The sequence below is a fragment of the Triticum dicoccoides genome, chromosome 5A (genome assembly GCF_002162155.2).
Source record: "Triticum dicoccoides isolate Atlit2015 ecotype Zavitan chromosome 5A, WEW_v2.0, whole genome shotgun sequence".
In the NCBI taxonomy this organism is placed as follows: Eukaryota; Viridiplantae; Streptophyta; class Magnoliopsida; order Poales; family Poaceae; genus Triticum; species Triticum dicoccoides.
In genome coordinates this window covers 710,584,349-710,590,996 of record NC_041388.1, presented here as the reverse complement: position 1 = coordinate 710,590,996, position 6,648 = coordinate 710,584,349, and the positions used below count along the sequence as shown (strand labels likewise).

The 6,648-nt window shown below is 46.4% G+C and overlaps 1 pseudogene; it reads left to right on the top strand.

Moving 5' to 3' along the window:
* The first annotated feature begins 1,247 nt into the window (after nt 1-1,247).
* LOC119304378 lies at nt 1,248-5,020 on the top strand (annotated as a pseudogene).
* Nucleotides 5,021-6,648: the final 1,628 nt, after the last annotated feature.

Below are 6,648 nucleotides of genomic sequence, written 5' to 3'. Positions count from 1 at the left end.
TGTCCACTACCGAGCTTCACTCATCGACTGCCAGATGAGCCAACGGTTGCAAGGATCTGAATCTGAACTGGGTGGGTGGGTCTCAGAGGAGGGGATGCTGAACCTGAACCATCGTCAGTGTGTTTGGCCTGTGTGTTGAGCGTTCTTTGCCTGTCCACTACCGAGCTTCACTCACCGACTGCCAGATGAGCCAACGGTTGCAAGGATCTGAATCTGAACTACGTGAAGTGAATTCAGATGGCCCTTATTCTCACACACTAAAATGCAGCCCTCATTTTGAAGAACGCCTCCCACCCCTCAAAAAAAAACACACCCAGGTCTATGGATATCACTGCACATGCTGGTGTAAATCTGAGTTTTGCCGGGGCGTTCGTCGGAGATCCACTAGAGTCGTGTGGCTGGGGCGTTTGTCGAAGATCCACTAGTGTAAATCTGAATCTGAACTACGTGAAGTGAATCAGGATGCCGGATATGACATTGCCTGCAGGTTATTTGAGTCGATGAAGAGGGCCGACACGAATGTGGTTTGGTGACTAGGGATTATTCCCTCACTTGTTAGATTCTGGATCCGCCACAGGCCTCGTTAGAGAATCCATCTTTGTTTGCGATGTTCCGGTTGTCAACCATGGTCTTGAAACAACCGTCACAACACTCCACCACGACAGTGGAGTAGACGTCATAGCGACGGCTCAAAGGTAGAAGCCAAAAGACCCTCTAACACACCACCACAATAGGGGAGAGGACGTCGTAGCAATGACTCGGAGGCATAAGCCAACAAACCCTCCACGACAGTGGAGGAGATGTGATAGCAACGATTCGAAGGCATGCATAAGCCAACAAATTTTGGTGCCTAACACAGTCACACCAGGCTCATGTGGCAACACGTGATAACCCTAGATCTGTCGACACATAGGAACGACGGAAGGAAAAACCAACAAACTCCTCATCATTGCCGAGGTAGCTAGAGCTCGAGCCAGAAGAGACCTATTTTGAGCGGAGCGTCGGTACCACCCAAGCACTATCGCAGGGCACGCGGACCCTAACCCGAACTACAATTCTACAACACCAAAGCGGATGACCGGGGTTCTCTTGTCACCGAAGCGGCGGCGCCGAGGGGGAGGGACGACGACATATGGCATAAGGGCAAATCAGTAAATTGTGTTATCACAATAGTGAAAGAGAAAGGTAAGGATAAAGACGCGGTCAAGGAGTCAAAGAGGATTTTCGTCCTTTCTCCATACTTCCGCTTCCGCTTCCACTCCACTCACCAGTCACCACCCTCTCTCGCTCGCTTGCTCCTGCCGGTTGCCGCCATGGATGGATGCTGAGCTTGCTCGCTCGTCTCGGAGAGAAACCCAAATCCCCTCCTCACCCGTGCCATGCCATCGGATTCCCCGCCCCGCAAGCTTCCCATCGACCCCAGCCTCGTCGACCTGCATTCATCTGATCTGATCTCCGCTCCAGGGTCACTGCTAGTGCTGGGTGCTGACACACGAGAGTGAGGGCAAAACAATCATCCGTTGCCCCCATGGCCGGCGGCGATTCGGGAGCGGCGCCGCTGGAGTTCCCCTCCGCGGAGTGGCGGCGTGTGTACGACCGGCTCCAGGGGTTGCTGCCGCGGGTCGAGGCGCTCGCCGCCGACCGCGCGCGCCTGGAGGAAGCTATCAAGCTGTCGGACGCCCGTGAGAAGAGCCTCCATGCCCGCCTCCTCCAGGTGATTCGCTATTTCCTTTTCTTTCCTCCCCTCCCCTCTAGGGTTTCCATTTATTCATTTGTTTGGGGTTTTCATAAGTAATCGCCCCTGATGATGTTGGCTTAATTACGGTTGGTTTGCGATTGATTGAAGGCGGAGGCGAGCAGGGAGAGGTGGAAGGCGGCCTACACCCAGCAGCTTCCTCCCGGTGCCAATCCCAAGCTCTCCGGTAAGACAGACTAATCTCTCCCATTTGGGTGAATGATTTGGGTGAAAAAATTGGCCATTTCGCCCATTTTGGAGTTGTCTATGTAGGTTTATGATGTGCTCAATAAAACAATTTGGTTGTCAATTTCGGTGGAATTATGCTGCTACTGACATCATTGCCTTTGTGTTCAATGCAGAACTTCAAGAGAGGGACTTGGTGGATTCCGAATCCCAAGCCCGTGAAACTCTTCCTGATGTCGATAACTCTCAACTGAAGGTACTTACTGAAACATTAGCTCCATAAACTCAAAAAGAGCTCTGTCCAGCTTGTGCGTGTCACTATTTTTTTTCTTAGAATCATTGATGTGTATCCATGCTATCCATGTGCCAGAGCCATGAGTTGGTCGCGAGATCTTATGGGTTTCACCTCTAACCTACCCTCACTTATTTGGGACTAAAGGCTTTGTTGTTGTATTGATGTGTACCCATGGTTGTTTTGTTAATAATGCACGATACAACCGAAGGAAAGGTTACTGCAAACAAAAACCAATAATTAGGAAATAGATTTGATTTCCATGATATCTAATGTCTATATCTTGGGAGTGCTTATAGACCAGTCTGTTTTGTAACAGGAGAATAATGAGCATACTGATGAGATGCATCTTGAACAGTTCACGGTGAGTCTCCGTTTCACTCGCCTTTTCTCACCCCCTGCTCCATCTTTACCTGATGCATCCCAGATTCAGCATTTGTGTTACTAATCTCCTCAAGATCTATACGATTTTTTTTTGTTCACTTGCTGTAAACAACAGTAATCAATTGGATCTAAGTGTTCATATTCCTTATAAGATTGTTGTTTTGTTCACTTGTCATCCGAGTGGATTCAACATTGCTTGACAGACCCCCTGATGAATTAACCTTCCACACGAGAACCGTGGTTGTGACCTTCTATGATCATACCAACTTGAACGTCTTCCTGCTCCTGTTCAATTCAGCACTTAACATTGCCCCATACTTATTTCTGGCCAGTGAATCATCTAATTTGCAAATAGCGACATTTTGCTGGCCAAAGATGAATTTAAGGGACGTTATCCTAAATTATGATACAGCTGTTGGTATGGTATCAATCTCTAGTAGGGTCTACCCTATATATAGCATGTGATCTTGAATGTATTTCTTAGGTACTAAAACCACGACAATAATTTTGAAATGGAGGTAGTACTATTTCATTATTATGTATTCACAGTATGTGGATTAATTTGGAGGGGTGATGCATCATGTATGTGGCTGATCTCATAAGATTTGAAAGATCTTATGACTGGTTAAATGGAGGATATCAAACTTGTTCTTGTTTGATTCATATTTAGAAGAAGGAAAATGACTTATTCGTAGGCTCCTCAAACAATATGACTTTATCACAGTATGTCAATATATATCAACTTTGTGTAAGATATTTGATTTTCTGAAGAAAAAAAATTGTCAAGCACTTGACAACATAGCGCAAAGATAGCCCTAATGTTTATATTTGTAATTCATTCTTATACTATGGGTAGTGTGAACATCCCTAGCCGTTCTGATCTGAATAAGATGTATTACCCTGTGGAATACCAACTGTTAATCGTGGAACCTGATGATTTGTTGCGATTAATGTGCAGATTGCTGTTTTCAGTTCTACTATCTGTTGGAACCTCATTTCATTTATCGTTTTGTGTCTTCAATTAAAGCCTTTTGTCTAAGATGCTAATGCTTTGTGCGCTCATTCAGCAGATGCAGATATTTGTTAAGATCCACTCTTCAAAATTTCGCAAAAAAAAGAAAGATTCACTGTTTAAAGACTATCACTCTTGAGGTCATGGGATCAGATATGATCTGGGATGTCAAGGATAAGATTCAAGACATGGAGGGCATCCCTGCAGGCCAGCAAAAACTCTTGTTGGGCAGTAAGCAGCTGGTGGGCAGCTGTACCCTTGAAGACTACAATATCAAGGAGGAGTCCACCCTCACCCTTGACCTTTCCCCCCAGATGCATATCTTTGTGAAGACATTGACTGACAAGATCATGACTATTGAGGTTGAGCAAGCAGACACCATAGACAGTGTGAAGGCAAAGATTTTCGATGAAACCGGTATTTGCCCAGGGAGACAGCATCTCGTCTTTGCTGGGAATGAGCTGGAGGATGGCTGCACCTTGGCTGACTACAACGTGCAAAATGAATCTACCCTTCATATCGTGCTTCGCTTCAGGTGTCAGAGAGGTGGGATGCATATCTTTATCAGGACACTGACCGACAGGATCATGACTACTGAGGTTGAGGGAGAAGATAGCATATACAGTGTGAAGGCTAAGGTTTTCAATGAAACCGGCATTCCCCCCGGCAGACAGCGTCTCATCTTTGCTGGGAAGCAGCTGGAGGATGGCCGCACCTTGGCCGACTACGACGTGCGCAATGAATCTACCATTTTTCTTGTATTGGCCCCCCTCAAGTGTCAGAGGGGTGGGATGCACATCATTATCAGGACACTGACTGACAAGATCATGACTACTGGGGTTCAGAGAGAGGATAGCATATACAGTGTGAAGGTAAAGGTTTCTGCTGAAACCGGCGTTCCCCCTGGCAGACAGAGTCTCATCTTTGCTGGGAAGCAGCTGGAGGATGTCCGCACATTGGCTGACTACGGCGTGCAAGATGAATCTACCCTTCATGTTGTGTTTCGCGGCCTCACGTGGCAGAGAGGTGGGATGCGCATCTCTGTCAGGACGCCGACTGGGAAGAAAGTCATTGAACATGCGGTCAAGCGCATACAGACCATTGACAACATCAGAGCGTGGATCTACTCTGAGTTGTGCATTCTCCTGGAGCAGCAGCAGCTCTCTGACCAGGGCGGCGGCCCCCTGGCCGAAGAGATCTGTCGTTCGTGCACCCTTGTTCTGCAAGTCTGTCCTGGTCGGTGAGATGGATGTAAATTGGTAGAGCTGGTTTAGCATGTGTGGTGTCCTTTTGGTACAATGCTGGTTGTAAAATGGATGAACTTGCAGACCTGTGTTTGTACATGGGTATGAAGGAATAGTATATGCGTGTATGTGAGCACTTGATAATTCCAGACCTGTGTTTAGCCTAACATGTTGTGTTGAGTACTTGAGTTTGATATTAGGAAGAGAATGATGTATATATATTCCCTTCATGTTGATGGCAAATCCTTTGTTCCGTAACTCGTACTAGGAGAGAAGAAATTAACTAACTGTTCATGAGCATTCTGCTGTGCTGTTTTTCTCTTATATATCTCGGCAGGCAATTAATTAAGTTCAGTATATTAGTCACTCAAGGAGTGGATTTCCTTTCACAACTTAACAGGTGAGTTCCATCGCCTATGTGTCCCAAAACAAGTTGACGCTGAGCAAGTCAAGTCTTGGTTTCGGTTCGATTCTTGGTGCCATCAGGTAAGTTTTTCCTACATTTTGTTTTTGTTTCTTTTCACAATCCCTATACTATATTGTTGATGCAGAGCATAGCTGGATGATGGAGATCTTCACCAATCAACAGGGCTGATAACTACAGCTTTTGCTTGTCTCCGTCAAATTATTCAAGGAGAGCACGTCGTACAAGGATGTAAGTATTCTGCGCTTGCATCCATATAAATTACAGAGTTGGTAAAGTCTGCCGAAGAATGGATTTGGTAGGGGGTAAGAGATATTGACAAAAGTAAGTAATTAAGTGCTCTGAAAACTGGCTTCCTTTATGTGTAACTTCAGTTGAGTAAATTCATACCCTCATAATCTCTAGTGGTTACTTTGCCTGGGACTCTGAAAACAGTTGCTCTGCAATTTGATCGTAATCTGGAGTCAGTTCAGTAAATAGCTGCTCTGAAAACTGGGATCTGTCATCTTAGTTACCCTTACCTGCCGCATTGCAAAACCAGAGGATGATTAGCTAGTTAGCTACGATCAGGAGACACCGAGCTCAACCAACTCTGAAACTGAAATTCTATCCATAGAACACACACAATGCACAACAAGCCAGTACTATGCCGGATTTTGTTGCAAATGCTTCCTTACAACTCAGTATAATTTATCTGCGTGTTTGCCCTGTGAGATGCAGATTTGGGTGTCGAAGTTTCATCCGTCCACGGAGAGATCCATGAGCCGTCGTGCTCTGAACCTGAGCCTGGACTAGGTCGGGCCTGTGTGCTGCTCTGAATGTGCATTGTGTCGTAGACTGATGAGTGAACGGTTGCAAGATCTTTCCTAGCTTGTTCACTACACATGTGTCGAGAACAAGATCTTTCCTAACTTCCACTACACCGTGAGAAGGCACGGGGCACCGTTCTGGTGAGATAAACTCAGCAGACCGACGAATAGGCATGTGTCGTGTGACATTTCCTAGTTCTCGTTGGCTGAAACTCGGTAAACCTTCTGCCCAGATCGGAACTTGGCAGACTCCTATCGACTGGGAGGCCGACGTGTGGCTCTTCCAGCATCAGAAACTCTCTGACGAGTTCACCGCATCAGAAACTTTGACAAATGTTTACAGCAAGCTACCGAATGAACTTTTGCCGAGTTCTGAGCTCGGCATATGTTCCAGGACAATGGTTCGCTGAGTTTCGGCACTGGGACAAAATCTGACCACCCGAGCGTGACGGAATGTAGCGGGCAGAGGTAGGACACTACGTTTCAACCCCCCAAAATGAATGACAAATGTGAATGATGCGGCCCTCAGGTTGCCTACGCCAAGCTCGGTCCCCACACAAAC